General features: G+C 31.2%; 1 protein-coding gene across 1 annotated transcript in view; it reads right to left on the bottom strand.

Annotated features, from left to right (window-relative positions):
• LOC130441623 (G-protein coupled receptor 52) overlaps window positions 1-15,578 on the bottom strand; it is a 48,264-nt gene extending 32,686 nt beyond the window's left edge. The window contains exons 1-2 of the mRNA XM_056775383.1: window positions 15,389-15,578; window positions 11,582-11,668 (exon numbers count right to left, since the gene is read on the bottom strand). The gene's annotated coding sequence lies outside the window, so the exon portion shown is untranslated. The remainder of the gene's footprint in view (window positions 1-11,581; window positions 11,669-15,388) is intronic.
• Window positions 15,579-17,943: the final 2,365 nt, after the last annotated feature.

The following is a 17,943-nucleotide window of genomic DNA, read 5'->3' as shown; positions in this document are numbered from 1 at the left end:
GAATTGTGGGAAGTTTTTTGTTGTCCTATCCTAACGGGGGAATTAGAATCTTGGCATTGTTGTCAACTACAAACCGATAATTTATAATTTTCATGGGCATTATTTTATACGGGGATAACAAAACGCAGGAAATTTATGTTTCAAAGAGAACAATACGTTCATGTTATTATCACGGCATTTTTGTTAACTACGACTAGTATGGAGCTTCCTTAACAGCACAGAATTCAACAATTCATGAAATTTAAAACATTGATTGGATTTTTTCATACTTCAAAGTTCTTTAACATACTTTTATTAGCTACGTCTGAATGTAGAAATTTTCAAACTCAATTTTTTCCCACTATTTGCAAACTAATTAAGCAAAAGACGATCTGCGTTCTACTCTATATGATTTAACAAATACATTGTAGTTAAAAACACTTCAAACACGATAAATAGAAATTTGTTGTACTATTGGTGATATTTGTACTGATCAAACTACTTTCAATACTAAAAAGAAGGTGATTAAAAGAGAGTAAAACAATTGTACTATTCATAGAAGTAGATAAACTAGTCTTAACTATTAAATTGAGGCATACAAATTGACGAAATTACTGTTGAGATATCCTCTGTATAATAAAACAGAATGACACTTTTATAAATACAATCTGAAAGCTCTTTTTGGGCATAACGGCAATAAGAACTGCACTAATAGGACACTCAGTAAATTGTAGAGAATTTTTAACATTAATGAAATTATTAAATTATGAAAAACATCAATATAAAGGGTGCAGCCACCTCCTACTCATAGGTTTGTTATTGAGTTAACAAGAAGGATTTACCAAATATTATTGCTTGATTTATCTACAGGGACAGAATCCATCATTACATAGGAAAAGACTAGCCTATTCGAAACGATTATACAATTTGTACATCATAGGAAGAGGGAAAAACTTTGTGAAGAGGCTAAACACAAATAACTGTAATGTTTTTCTTCTTTATTTGTACGATTTCTATTCGTGGGGATAATTAATAAACACTGTCTGTTACGTTATCAATTTATTTGAATACTATACACTACACTAAACTAACTTATAATAATTCACTTATCACTATCACTTAACTAACATAAATAATTTATTTAAATTCTTCGATTACTTTGCTATTCACTAAGATTATTTATTATAAACTGAACTGAACTGCGCCAAACGAACCCGCTTATATATCCAAACGAAGAATTCTAGAAACATAAAGAAACAAAACATAGAAATAAATAGAACTTCCTAGAAATAATCCAAAAGAAATAATGTAGTGAGTGAGTGAGTGAGTGAAAGTAAATGGCTTGGAAGTAAGTCCATCAGCCACAGAATTATTCGATGATACTACTTAAAGATTAATTTTAGTATCTTTGATAAAATTTACCAATAGATCCAAAGTCTGTCGGCTATCTACGCTCAAAAGGTGTGTGAGATTCAGAGGTAGGGAGTAGTTTTGTTTAACAAGTAATTGCATTCGAAAAAAATGTGTTTGAGATCAGCACAAGAATTATCATCACAGGTACAGACTGATGATTGTATAATACCTAACCTGGCAATATGGGCGGGATATCTCCTATGACCAGTCTTCATTCTAAGGATACTTGCTGAGTAAAATTTCGAAGTTGTGTTTTTGAATACATAGTTCGGGGGTGAGGGTAAAGTAGGATAAATTTGAAAATAGGTGTTATTTGAGGATCGTGAGGCAGTATACCAGAGTTTCTGCCAGGATACGTACAAATAATGTAAATAAACCGCTTGCTATAAAAATGGATGTAAAAAACAAACGTCAAACTGATTCCATGGTTAATAAAAAGTAGAATTTCAATACATCTAGGTAGGGGGCACGATTATAAAATAATGATGCATTCAGGTATTTACAAACAATATTTCCAAATATTATGAACGAAAAAAAGGAAATATTTATTGGTACACAGATCCCTAAAGTTTTAAAAGATCCTTATTTCAAAAGTCTCGTATATGTTAATCGAAAAGCTGCTGGAAAGTCATTGAAAAAGGTTGTTGAAGAATGTTTGGTAAATTAATAGGGATAAAATTATGAAGATATTTTGGCTACCTTATTGAAAAATTTTCAACAAATAGGAGTAAATATATCATTTCCTGCACTTAGCATTGGAAAGCCAAAATTTGTCATCTTCAATTATTTTGTTATTGTTGAAACTAAGTTAACCAAGGTATAACAGCACAGCACACAACACAAAACTAAAAAATACAAGCATTGATTAAACTTGAGTTCAAATTTTCAAATATTGGCAATCGAGTTAAAACCTTGACCTTTCCTTCAATATATTTCCATGATTTGCGTGTACCAGCATGAAATAGCGTGTAAATTACATCAATTATCGACTTTTCCGTCTGCTATTAAGCCCATTTCGATAACAGTCATTTATTTTTGACGGGATCTCCCTACTTTCATAATTTATTTATTACTTAGACAGAGATTAAAACTATATTTCAAATTTATACAGGAAAACAAACAATAGGAAAACTACATGCGCAAAAAATAGACATAAAGATGCTCTTCATCTATTTTCAACAGGCCATTGATCTAAAATAGACATCAGGTTAGATGAGATAGTTACAGAGGGAAAATGGATGGGGTGTCCAGATGATTGAACCAGTAATGATAATAACAAAAAATGATGAAGAAACATTGAGAAGTACGCAAAGAAAGATTATCAGAACGAAATAACAGAAGAATTCAGCGACGAAGACGTTGAAAAAAAATCATAGCTCAGAAAGTTAAGTGGTTGGGGCATGCATGAAGGGAAAGAACAAGATCTATAGCATTCAATATGATGAAATGGTACAAAAAGACGCGGTAGACATAGGACAAAATGGTTAAAATAGGTGGAGGAGAATCTGAGCAGAGTACGACTTGAAAACTAGCAGAAAAATAGGAAGTTGTGGCGGGAAATAAGCGAAAAGGTGTAGATATAGACTATGAGGACTGATTCACTACAACAAGAGGATCTAAACAGCATGTTTGCTCCGCAACCCCATTAAGTCATTATTATTATTATTCTTAATGAGAAAACGAATTTACCTCGAACTTTTTTCTAATCAATTAATTGTTTTTTTAACGTTTAGAAACATCTGTATTTGTGAAACTGTTTGTAAGAATGATTGCACCGCTTCTTATTTACATAGTTACTCCTCTGCTCTAAAATCTATAAAGGACCTTGGACTCCTTTACCACACAGCTCCTTTCACCCTGTATTCTCAATTTTCAACTTTAATTCTTTCTAAGTCTCATTCTACCTCATTTAACTAGCTTTTCTGGCACGTCTAATCCCTCTTTTTTATTCTACTTTAGCTCAACAGATTTTCTTTATTGTTGTTTTTGTTGCAGCAGATGCTCAAGCTCGTTGAGTTTATATAATTTTTTCTTTTTCTTTGTAGAGCTTACACAAACCAAAATTATCCTAATTTGCCAAATATTTTTAACTTCACGCATCGTGAAGGGAGCTTGAAGGGAGTTTAAGGTGAACTTGTTCTTTCTTAGCTTTCAGCTACAACTTTTTCTACTACTTCTCATGAGTCTTTAAAAAAAGATATGTAAATGAGAAAAATGAAATATTTCTACTTGCCAAAATAATGGATTAACTTTACTAAAACCTCTAATTACAAAATTACTAAAACTTTCACTTTATTTATAGTCCTTGGCGATCAAATTTAGAAGGACGATGGATTTTTAATGGTAAATAGGGTTTACTATGAATATAGAATCATGTTTGGCATTTGTATACGGCGAAAATCATCATAAATCTACCAAATCTACAGCTTATTTCAAGTAATTGACATTTTTATTCCAATTTTGGTAAGTAGTAGCTAAACCTTTAGGTTTTTTTGCATTTACTAATCCTCCTCGGAAACTTGATTTATATAGACGTCTAATATGATCTCAAGGGATTACCGCTAGAGCCCGACGTTTATTTTGCTATCAATACAATGAAAAAAAATTTATTACATCATATTAAATTTCATATAAAGAGTGTCTTAGTCGGAATAAATTTCTTATATAGATTCTGCTTGAATTCTATTTCAGAAAGCGACAAAGCTTGGAAAATATTACGTGTACCAAGAAGTAATCTTCTTTCAAATAGGATTTGGTATGTTGGAGAGCGTGATACGTATCTTTTCAAGATGCAACTGTTGTTATCCCATGAGATATACCATGATTTCATCTCTTGAATGCAATTATTAAGCATGTTTTGATGGGCGTGCGGATTAGAATTCTTTAAACTCTGATTATTTAACTTTAAGTTTCCATCGCATTTTCTGTACATAAATTTAATTATAAAACTTGCCGATTTGTTTGAAATTGTAAAATACCTATCGGGTTTTAAACATGCTAATTTTGTTTCCAAAATTATCGACCCTGGTCTAATTGTCAAAGAGATCTAAAATCAAATGTTAAATTGTATAGAAGGTTATTAGTGGGTGTATAATGTTTGAATGAAGAAGTGTTGAAAGCAGGGAGTTTGAGTAGTTAATTTCATATTTTTTAATTCTATCGCTCGATTTCTTGTGAATAACTTGAAGGTCTGTAATATTTTGAAGCAGAAAATTTTGTGTTGCAAACGACAGAAACTCTATTGAATTTTTTGTTGGTGTCAAAATCATTAAAAATAGAACAACAAGTCGCCGAGAACCTCCACAAAAAAATCAACATTTATTATAATCTTTGAAGGTAAATATCATATCCAGTCTGAATTATTGCAATTCATAAAAAAACGTATGTATTTTTTCATATATCTCGGGAACCAGATAAATGCGGTAATCCACCCATCAACAGAAGCCCATAATAATGGAAGATTCATAAAGAAATGGTGATCAGAACTGATAGGAGGTTAAACAGGACTTTTAACCTTGCAAGCTTATAAAACAATATGTAATCTGAGAAATAAAATATTATCTGGAATTTTGGTTTGAGTAAGAAACTTCTAGTTGTAATATGAGAACTAAGAGGATTACTTAAGAAAATGTACGAAATGGGAAAACCCCAATTAAAGTTAAGTGTCTATAATCAGTTTTCTGGCTTCCCGCAAACGGAAGAAAACGATTTTCTTTAATAGGTAATACTAGAACTAAAATAAAAGAAACTTTTGATACTAGGAATAATCAAAGGTTCAAATCAGCTGCATTTGAAAACAAAATTAGTCATAGAGCTTATGTATGTTTAGCGACGAGATTTAATTTGGGTAAAGACTGAAAGTTTATTATTTAGAAGTAGAAAACGATGTACAAAACGTCATTATGACAGTAAGCTTCAGCCCCAACATTATAGGACTTAAAAAATTATTCAAAATTATAGATAGTGAATTAATTCTGCGTGTCATCTTTTCAAAACATCATTTCCAATATGTTGCGAGCTAAGTTCCGACTACGTAAATTAATAAACATAAAACCTGTAAACCAATGATGTGGAATTTCATATTTCTCCAGCGTTGCCATTCTTTGGGTTAGCGTTTTATCGACCTGATAGTTACAAGTTGCTCCTAAACAAAAAGGAGAACAAACATTCTGATTTATTCACTAGCTCAACAACCCATTGTAAATTCTGACTTTCTAGAGCTCTAGCTTCTAATTGGAAGCATCTCATTTTTGCCATTTTTATGAACTTTATCAACATGTACATCTTAGAATTTTTGTTATAATCAAAAGATATAACTACAGTTTCATAATTTATCTTCTTAGAGGGAAATATTCATTGCGAAATTATTGAAATAACTTGGTTTCATCTGTCAAATTGTGTTTGAAGTCCCATAGTACCTTCTGTTTACAAGTAATATTATTCTTTATAGATAGATAAAAAGCTATATCACCCTATAATAATATAGTCCACTGTTATATTTTTTCTAATGTTACCAATTCTATTGCTTGTTGGAAATGATGACATGACTTTGGTTTTGTTTCGTTGACCTATATAGTCAGATCCATATATAAGTTTACGGTGATATATATGGCCTAATCTGACTTTTTGATTTATTAAAAATACTTTTTTTCTACATTTTCTTACTCAATTCGATATTTTCCCAACGTTAACGTTTGGAAGGGTTAAAAATACTTGGTATAACTCCACGTCAGTATTTTCAGAACTTCTTTTATAATTTTTTCCAAGCTTATTATTAGGATATCGATCTTATGATATACGTTTGAGGAAGTCTGATAGTTTCGTAGCGACTATTTATGGCTTAAATAAATCTAATCAACTATTCAAAATGGATCGACAGGTACAGAGAAGATCGTTTATAAATCGGTTTCGAGTAGATTAATTGGATAGGACAAAAAGATAATTTTCTCCTTGAATTATGAAAGATTTGCTTGGTTTCACTAGATTTTATATGTACACTCTAGTGAAAGTAATCGATGTTTTAGATATTTAATAAAAGTGATAAAAGTTTAATTTCAAATCTAAGGAAAATCAGTTTTCACTACTCATTTTTCTCGTTGTATATTGGCTTAAATTCAATAAACACTAATTGATTAGTTTTATAAAATTTCAATCCATACAGATCGTTATTATGGGCATAAATATCAACTGGAATGGAGAATTTGCACAAAAAAGCCAAAAAAGAACAATTTTAAGCAAATGCTATTAAGTAACAATAATAAATCGGCTCTCAATCGGAATGGAATGCCATAATTGATTCAAACGAATGGAGAATTGTATTGATCTTAATGGAGAATATTTTGAAAAACAATAAATTCATATTACTATCTCAAAACTTAAAAAGCAACCTTCGTAATCAGAATAATTTCAAGTTTCTATAAATTTTGTGATTATATTAAACTTTTATCATTTTTATTTCGCTTCATTGCTTTGATTCGAAAACATAAACTATTCTGATTTCAATAAAAGTACAACTTCCTCAATTTCTGGAGTCTGGTTATTCTTTTCTTTCGACGAAATAGCAGAAAGGTCATGAATAATTCAGCTATTTTCTTAAACGAAGGTGAAAAAGTGGTCGGCTACAAGGATCGTACGTCAATTGTCAGAAAGAAAGATTAACTGATCCAGGTCGTGGCTTAACGGCATTTACTGTGAGCTTGATACTCCTCAAACAAATTGTTGTAGGTGCCCAAGAAATTTGTTTCCGAAAGGACTACCTGAAATTGAATTAGACGTAGAACTAAGACAGTATAATGCATTCATCCTTATTGATAAATGATAAAAAATTTTCTACATTTTGTTGTTCATGTTTATTTAAAACATAACCATAATTAGAGACAAAAAATGTTTAATTTGTATCCAAGAAAAATTCTATTTTAAGATTCTTGATCCGTCAGCGAATATTCAGTGGAAGTGGAAGAAAAATCGATGTATTACTTATCAATCAAGATTTTCTTTTCCTGTCAGGACATCCTAGAAGTTTTGTTTGACTGTCTTAAACTTCTAATTTTTCCTTCATTTACCATTCACTTCAAACTCAATTATACTTTCAATTAACCAACATCAAAGGCACTCAATCTTTCGAAAGTACAATAAGTATTTGAAGAGTAATTTTAGACAGTGATTTGTAATTTAGTCTATCGAAAGAATTCTAATTATGTACACACTTCCGTTTCCTAATTACGTTTTTGGTGTGATAATAAACTTTAAGTACTGAATTATATGTTATTATCAACTATTAGAAAAACCTCATAGTCGTTATAATTTAAGTAATACAAGGTGTTTATAGAAAAACTTAACTTACTAATATTTATATTTATGTAAAGTTTATACACAGAGACTGGGAAGAAAACTACAGAAAAAGTACGAAGGTTCGAATTTAGTAGTCAAATATGAGAGAAAATATTTCTGATTCACTAGATGGAAAAACATTTTCTGTACTAAAAAAAAGTGACACTCCATTTCACAAATTTAATAGTGTTCTTTAGGGAAGATTCAATCATGCACAAGGGATTATTAACGAGCAAAGACACCAACGTTTGAGCTTGAAAGGATCACTTAAAATATCTTTAGAACAACTTATGAAATTTGACAAGAGTTTCTACGGTGGGAGCTATAAGTGTCCATCACTCTTGTATAAAATTGGCCTATTTATTTAGGCATCTAATAGGTATATTAACAAAAATCAGGTTCCTTTCTATTAAGAGCCAGATATCAGCGGATGTTTTGACATCACTCTTTAATGGGTTTCAAAATCTGAGCTGTAGGAAGGGTGATTCCAGATTTCATACAAACGCAGCTAAAAAAATTCTTCCTTTCTAAATCCTATCTCCACGATTAAAAAAAACTTTACAAATAGGTATAAAATTCCAGGATTAGTCCATGTATATCAATTACGAACACATAAAAATCAATTATCACGCACCATATTAATTTCTTGCCATTTCAATCGATCTAAATGTTCTGGGAGCTTACTTATCTGCACATCAGCTGTATAAGTAGTGAAATATATATCTACCCCGGAAAACACCATTTCTCCACTAGGGTGCTCCAAAAAATAAATCAATTTTTTTAGCTCTCACCGTCTCAAATGTTTCTTCATGGCATGGAAATCATACATTATTGTAGAGTGTCTCATAAGTTCGAAGACTCAACTTTAAGATGTGAAATTATTTTTGAAGAACCCTACACCTCCACATTATTTCGATTTCACATGCTGTGATTTGTAAGTTTTTCTTGTGACTACCCCTCGTATTAATATATTGTATATTGAATGAATTTTTTTATCGATATAAACAAGTTGAAATTAACTGAGTCTTTTGTTTGTCTTTAAGTCAAGATCCTTGAAGTATAGTCGTTTTTGAGTACATAACACAAAGACCATATTTTCACAAAGCTACAGCTTTTGGTTTTTATCTCGCTCCACATCGTGTCTCAAGAGTCATTCTATGTATTCCGACCCAATATTTCTTTTTGTTTAACACGATTCGTAGCTTCACCGATCTCGTATTCTACTAGTCTTACAACAAAATTGGAAAAAGGGAAATTTATATTCGACTTTCATTACATAGATGATTTATAATATTAACTGACTATTATGTATTCTTCTAACTTCTAACAGACAAAAAGGTTACTAAAGTTCATTCGAAAACTACAAGGGTGTCTGAAGAGTTTCCAGTCTAACAAAGAAACAAGACTTCTTGCATAATCATTTTTTTTTCAATATAATTATTGCCTTTTTCTTCATAATAGACTATAACGCCCTGCAAGTGAAATTTTGAGGTTAAGAAACAGGAAAAAGACGCCGAGGTTCAGATCTGGTGAGCAAGGTCGGTGCAATTCGTAAAATTTAGTCATGTCGAAAGAAAAGCACGTTGTCCTGATAGAAAAGTAATTTCTTTTTCTTCAAACGCAGTCGCTATTTGGGAATTTTCTCCCTTTCCTTAATGCGTGATACTTTCCTCCAATAATTGTTTATTTCTTCGTAAAATTATTGTTTAATTCAGTTGTTGATCTAAACTCTACAATAATTAACTGATTTTGTTCAATTCTCATCACGCACATACGAAACATTTCACAAATCTATTCGTTTCGTTGCTACATTATCCTTCTGGAACACAACATTCATCATTTGTAACTCCGTAATTCTCAAAGCTATCTCGGCTTAGAAATTTCTTGATAAATTCCAGCTCTAGCTAGCTATACAATGAACTCTTTTCGGACTCGTTAAACTTCAAACTTTTAGGTTCAGGACATGATTTGTAAGTTCGAACAAACAAAGAGTGTTTGTTCTATTTCGAACGAAACTTCGATCTCTCAGGCAATTATCGCTAGTATGTGAGCCGTTCACTAAGTCCCTTTTCCAGCTGTAAATCCTGGATTAATGCAAAAGGATAACATCCAAGGTTTCTGGATAGATAACTATAAGATTATATAAGAAATAACATTATTTTATCAAATAGAAATGAATTAAAAATAAGATATCGATAAACTTGAGTAATTTTCAATTCAAATGGGACCCATAGAACTTTTTAACCATGGAATCAATCTTCTTCGTTACGTTATAATAGTAGTACGTTTGGTGCTGGAAAATATACAATTTACAGCACGAAAAACTCCAAGAAAACCACAAGTTCACATAGAAAATCATTTGGAAATAAAAAAAAGAAATAGGTTTCCATTGGATATATTATCCAACAATTGGATATATTTTTGATTGGCAATTAATTATTAAGTATCTACCTGTACTATACCCTGGGAGAATACTGAAATTCTTGACTAACTTGCTATATGGGGCAGACTAAGTGATACGTTAATGTCTGGTTAAAGGGACACATAGCTCATTTAAAATATAGGAGGAATGAAAAATGTACGAACATTTTAAACAGGGACAAACGGCCTATTTCATACTGCTCACTTTATAGTTTAGTAGTTCAGGAATAAATGTAAAGTTTCCCAATGAAAAGGTTTTTCCGCTGGAATTACTTTTCGCGGGAAAAAAATAGGTAAGTCAAGTTAATAGGTTTTAGTTTACCTTCATTCTGTGAAGACGACAGCTATCGAAATGAATATCAACAACGGTTAAAAAAATTCCATTTTAGTCTAGGTTAGGTTAGGCTCATTTTCTATCAATTATCTATCAAGTAAATACGTTAAAGTTCTTAGCCTGAGCATTAAAAGGTTTATTTAATCAAAAATAGAAGGCTTTCAGCGATGTAAAACTAAATGTTACTTTTACTGATGCGTTTATCAATAAATAATAAAAACTGATTGGAAACAGTTTTTTTCCAAATAATGTATTTGATCTTACAGGTAACCATATACTCCTCGATCTTCCAGGTAGTTTGGCTCAACTATAAATCATGAAAAATTTGCTGGTTAAAGAAGTCAAATAATGGGATATTATTAATTGTCTTATTATTAATTTGAGTTTTTGTTGTTATTTTAGTGGGTTTGAGTTCTTTGTTGTTAAATGATGAAGAAATGATACTTGTTTTGATTAACAAAACTCTTGCTGAACAATCGTAGGATTGTTGTTCAATACTTAAAAGTTCTTAAAAATTACAAATTGTAGCACGTTTGCCTGTCACAATTTTTGTGTCACTGCTACACTGTCACTTCAACATATCTAAGAGTGCTTGTCCCCTGCCAACTGAACTAAATTAAAAATTAATATAAACATGGCTACCAACTATATAAAACAAAATAGTGTGAGATAGGGATAGGTCGGATCAGCTGTTAATTTGATCAATTATCAACAGTTTTCATTTTTTTATGTTTTGTTTCTATTTAAATTTAAACAATTTACATTTTAGTAGTCACCAACTGTTTTCGCTGAAGAATATTCATTGCTCTACGTTAAGAGCGATGTTTGCATCTGATAGGAACAGGGTATGGGTTGATTAATACGTAGTAATGTTTGAAACTGATATAAACAAATACTCCTCATTCATCCAAATCAGGCAAGGGGTTGAGAGAGACTTGGGTCAGCAGCAATGTAAAGGGATGAAATTGAAATTTATAAACTGAAACTTATAACAAATGGATGAGGAAAATTGTGATCAGTTTTGAGTATTTTACTAGTGATTCTAATATAAAATACGTAACCAATAATAAATGAAATCAGAGATATTAATAATGAATGACTCACCTGTTAAAAAGAGGAGGCCGATGAAATTGTTAACAATTTATAACATCAAACTTGAACTGAATTAGTTAACTCACATCAAAACCACACCTGAAACCAACAATTTTAATCAATTACACTCCCCATTTAACTGAATTAGTGTTGAAAAATGAAATGATTGTTGTCATACAATTACCCAAAAATAGAACTTGTTTATGGAAAGAACGTTAACTTATGTACATAAATGCTACCTAACCTTTTTTGCATTAATGAAGAGGTCAATCTCCTATATATTTCAAAACTAAAACAATATGGTCAAAAAATATAGTGAACGGATTCTATATCAGTATTATTTCGATGTTTCTATTTCAACTCATATCCTCCCGTGTTGAGAAAAGCAATGAGAAGTTTGAGCCAGATCCATTTTGTCAAAATGTTAAAATATTTGTGAGATGTTGGCAGTGCCACATCAAGTTCTATTTCTAGTTTACGAAGTCTCAAAATTTGTCTATGGTTTAAGAATATTTACAAGTGGTATGAAGGTTTTAATAGTGGATATGAGTTGGGTAAGAACGTTTTACGTTGAATAAGTCCTTTTACTCAAAAAAGGAGAAAATCTGTGTAAACAGAACTTATTCGGACAAATAGAGAGTTTGTGGAACGATTCGCTGAAAACGAGACCTGAAATATGGAACTACAGATTTTTCCTTAATCACAATAACACGCCGTGCGTGAAAGAGAGTTGAGAGTTTTTAGCTGCTATAAGTCTTCCTTTTAGTCCACATCCGCTTTGCTCACTACATCTGGCTCTTCTTGAAGATACAAAATGTGCTATAGAAAATATTTTAGCTCCATTCCTGCAAATGAGAAGCAAATAGAATACTTCCGGAAATGCTAGAATCTTCTCTGTCGTATCCACTAACTCAATCTTGTCTCCGCATTGTTTATGAATATCTTATGTAGTCTTATTTTCATAGCTTATTATGGATCTTTTTTATATTTTCCAAGCAGTTATATGACATAGAGACATTTTCGTTATAACATATTGTATTTCTTATTCAACATAACATTTGCCACAGCATATATTTCTTCTATAAATATATGACTACTAGGAGCAAAGTCTGAATATACAAGACTTGTGTGGGACCAGTAATGACATACGCGATAGAGACCACAGCAGAGAACACCATAACTAAGAACTTCTGAAATGCGAACTATGAGATCAATATTATTTGACCACAAGAGAAATGATGAAATGAGGGAGATATGTGATATCCAGGATGTAGTGAGATGAACGAGAAATCTTCAATGGGAATGGATAGACCACGTGGACAGAATGTCAGATGACAGGTTGGCAAACATTGCAAAGGAAGAAAAACCGAATACATCCCGATCACCACGACGACCACCTACAAGATGGTATGAAAGCTGGTCTTCATCATCTCAGCTGCAGCTAGGTAACCATTAAATCAAACACAGGACTAAGTCATAACGTATGATCAGGAAGAAGAAGAAGAAGAAAATATATTTCTTCCATTCGTGTTACTTAATCCTTTATCGGTATATTTCCTATAAATTGGTCCATAATCTAGTTGAGAAGGATAGAGCTGTTGTATTTTTCATAATTAGGTATTATATTCCAGCAGTGGCTTTTTAGCATAATCCTTATGAAATTATAGAACAAAAACCTTGCTAATATTCAGATCTCAACAATATACTGTTAAAAAAGATAAATAAATGTTCACGAAGTTATAAGTTATCTTTGATATCATATACTTGTAGAAGCTATCCATCTCTCTGACAATATAGACCTACTAAAGAATGTTGAGTCTTGTCAGATGATGTGGTGTGATGGAGTGGAAAGCAAGAGACGTTATCGTGATGCAAAGTTAATCAAAACTCCCTTCTACGATTCTTCAGTATCTAAAACTGCAGAGAATTCCTTGTAGGGTTTTTCAATATAATTTGAACGCTTCGTTAATTTTATTAACAATCCAACTTTTTCAAAAAGTTTCCAGAAAATGAAGTTTAATATATTGGATGTAACTACGTTTTTTCTAATAGAACACCTTTTAAGGCATCTTTTTATCTCCTTATATACGAGGATGGTACCTAACCTGACTTAGAGATGGCGGTAGTTGCTTTAAAAATATTTTTTAGTATTTGTTTAGCAGCTATCAATAGTGGACGTTTTTAGAAAATAAAAAACTCAATTCTTATCATAAAAAACTTCGATTCATATTCGAAACCGACCAAAATAATACAATAGATTTTCTTGATGTCACATGAAAAATTAACTATAATATAACATAACACTCGAATGGTATATAAAATCAACTTCATGAGTACTTATAAGTTTGTCTGATAGAGATATCCAACTGTCAGATCCTTAATTTAGATGTTCAGCAAAAAGCAAAAACTGCATTAAATGAAAATAGTTTAATTAAATTAGAAACTAAACACCCAAAAACAAAAGCAGTAATATAACATATCAAAGTACCTTGTAATGATTGTGGCGCTGATAATATAGGACATAAATTACAGTATTTAGAAAATAGATTAAAATATCATGAGTGCGATAAAAAAATTAAATCCATTAACAAAACAAGATATATCATTAACTATACATTCAATTACAAAAAATTCAGAATGTCTTGATTTGGAATGGAAAAAATATCAGAAAAATAGGAACAAGAAAGCTGTCAATATTAGAAAAGACCTAAACAATTTAACATTAATTTTGATGGAACTGCAAATCATTGAAGGCTGCTACATATTTTGGAAATATAACAACTAAGAAAAAATAAAACAGTATTTTTACTTAGATATTTACGTTGGTGATCTTTTGATTAATATAATTTTGCAGCTTTTCTGAGTTTCAATGATATAAAGACTGAAATAGATCGAAATTCATTTTTCGTCAAAAGAGAATTACAAATTAAGATTATATATCAAGAAAATTATAATTATCTTCAACGAAACATAAATTATTACAGCTACTTTGAAATAGCGGAAGCTTTTATTGTACTGTATGTATAATTAGCAACTGATTGATTGAGAATTCAAAGTGAATCGTTCGACAATAGCTAGATGAACAATTTCCCGATTGGTGGATTGGGTGGAATGATCTCCTAGAAGTCCCAATTTAACTCTAACGGTTTTTTATTCGTAAGTTAATAGAATTGAAATGAATAATAACAGATGATATCAATGACATTCTATTTCAATAAATATCCTATAGAGAGACCTATTACTATTAGGGATATAAAATTACATTCTAGTATCTTTGTTTTCTTTAAATAATATTTTCGTTTCTTGGAAGAGGAATTTATCATTTTATTTTGAAAATTAGACATCTTTGGTGCATTTATGAAATACGATGAATGGTAATTTGGAAGAATATAATCATTATTCCATCAGTTAATATCTCAAACATCTGTTCGTACTCTAATCGTCGATATCTTTTGTTTTGAAAATCAATAATTTCATTATAGGTTTCAAGAGTTTACTTTATTTCAATTTTAGACAAAATACAATAAAATATTTTGTTCCAAAAGTATCTTCTGAAACATATTCAAAAAAATTATGCTACAATTAATGAAAAGAAATATTGTTAAAAGTATTCTTGATTCAGTTCTTATTAACTATTATATTATATGAAGATTATTTCACATAAGAAAAAAATCGATTAATCGAATAAAAACCTGTTACTGCCAATCATGCCAAAAATTTGTGTTCTTGAAAATTGTATACATCAACTCGCTCAAAGCAAAAACGAAATATACAAACAAACACCGTTATAAATATTCGCAAACTTCAATAAAAACCCACCGAAAACAATATATTGTCCCTATATAACACTTCGACGTCGTCTCAGTAAGCGATCTCACTAGAACTCGCGCACCAGGAGGTGGTGTGCACCTGCAGGCACTTGCAAGGTGCACAACGCAGTAGATGGCCGCCAACGTTACGTTGATGCGGATCCCGCGCGTTCTTCTCCAATGTCACCGGAGCAGGAACTGATGCTTGCGCCCAGTCTACAGCTCCATCATTCGATCGCGGCGACCGTGAGTCTGTGGAAATTGGAGCGTGCGCCCACGGAGGAGACTCTCTGACGTCATATTGTTATGTATGTTTGAGAAAACGTCACTCGTGTGGAGGCTTACAAGAGTTGACCGTGAGGATGGCAGTTCTGGTTATCAGAATTAGAACAGTCGTTTCCACAAGAAACGTACGAAACAGATGGAACGGTTTTATTTCTATATACAGTATTGATAGGAATTTAATGGATTGCGATGTAAAATTGTTAATAAATTAATCTTAACGTTTTAAATTCATTCAAATTAATATTTTAATTCATGTGTACTTAGTTTACACAATGCTTGCAATTTACAAAATGTTATATTCGGTTTATTAGATAGATAAATCGTTTTTTGATCTGTTTCTAATACATAGTACATTAAAAGTCAGTTAAATTAGTATAAGCAACACCTGCTTTTTCGAATAAAGTACCTAAAATCAAGACGGTTTAACAAGAAAAAGAGTAACACATCATATATATCAATAATCATAAATTACATTTTCGGTTTGTTTAAAATACTTCACGAATTGAAAGTGCAACTGGTTTTCAACCTAGTTTTTGAGCCTAAAATGTTTCTTTGGAACAAAACTATTTAAGTATGAATCTACTGAGCCTGTGAGATATTAGAGAAATTTGTGGACCGGATAAATGATGATCGGATAGCCAGAAATGTCAAAGGAAGACCTCCAAGATTACCAAAGAGATGATACAGAAACTCCAAAAGATCATGTCTTAAAAAAGAGGTAGAATAAGTTCATAAGATATGTTATTAATGAAATTTTTTATATTAGTCTTTATTTCATTCTGTTTGGTATACTGCATACATTTTTATTGATTTTTTCCGACTATTGTATTTTTGAAGTTTTATTGTTAACCTATGATGCCTGTGTCTCATTTCGTGATATCTGATTGTTTGACATATAGAGATTTTTTCTTCTTTCTATAATATCCATAAAATTCTTGTCAATATTTCTATCTAAATATTTACGTTTAGTTTATCTCCATTCGGATTAATTTTTAACCAGTTCTTTATATGGAATCTTTATCTCAGCATCGTCGTCGGAGTCTTCCACGGTTTCTTTTTTGTTCCCATAGTCTCACCCATTCTTTCATTCATTTTATAATGGTCGATTTTTTTCCATGACATCTCTATTTTCAATTATTACTAAATAACGAATCATCAAACTTGTTCGATTTCTTGGGGAATATTTAATTTGCTGTAAGCAAATAAAAAAACCTTCATAGAGATTGTCCTTAAAAAAAATCATGTAAACAGATTTCCACAACAATACAAAGAACTTGTTGCCGTTTAACCGGAGCATTCACCAAACTTTAGGATCAATTAACATCACAGTACAGCCTTCACGATCGGAATCAGTGGACGATTTCGTAATACTATCAATCAAAGAACTATTACATGAAAATAACTGTAAATTTGCTAAAAATAATGGGAAATCCGCATTTGTACGAGAGAAAATTATGGTTAAAAGAGTATGAGTTATTATTTAATTATTTTCACCTAAAACAGTCGAAAAGCTGAAAGAAAATTGATATGTGAAAATGAGAGAAAGAACTAAAGACAATATGAGTCAAAAGTAAGTGTGTTCACACAAATGATTGTTTCCAATTAAAATCTGAACCTTACATCGAGTTTTCAAATACTCGTAATATACAAAAAATCCTGACATAATCTTCTGTACCCTTTTTATAAAAGAATATCTGCAAACTTTGCTCAATTTTTTCGTCGGTTTATCTTTCATAAACAGTGAGCAATTCTACAAAATTGCAGGCAATATTCCCGAAATCCAGTGCCATAAAAGCATTAAATCATTGATAGTATACGAGTTTGAAACAACGTCGGAAATAAATCCATTTACATATCATTTATAAGGAACTTTTTGTGTTGTATAGAAAAGTAAACAAAATCAAAATTGAGAAAAACGTGACCGATTTTAAAATTTAGTAAAAGTATTATGTATGTATATGGTGTTTTTTCCTAGTTATACAAGTTTAAATTAAATATGATATCGGCCATTGGTCGTAATCTGGATTTCACAGACTTAGCGCAGCGCCAAATAACTGTTTACACAATTCCGAAAGAAATAATCCAATGGGGTTGAATCACGCGATGTTGGTAGCTAATATATTGGACCATTACTTGATCTTATTCTTTAAATAAAAGTTTCTTACGAGCTTTGTGAGACATGTGGCTCCGTCCTGTTGGAATCAGCAAGATCAATGCTAGCTGATTAAGATACGAAAAAATATCTACTCATATCCCAATATTCTTCGCCATTGACAGTAA

This window comes from Diorhabda sublineata, chromosome 3 (genome assembly GCF_026230105.1).
Source record: "Diorhabda sublineata isolate icDioSubl1.1 chromosome 3, icDioSubl1.1, whole genome shotgun sequence".
NCBI lineage: Eukaryota > Metazoa > Arthropoda > Insecta > Coleoptera > Chrysomelidae > Diorhabda > Diorhabda sublineata.
This window is presented reverse-complemented; position numbering and strand designations above follow the sequence as displayed.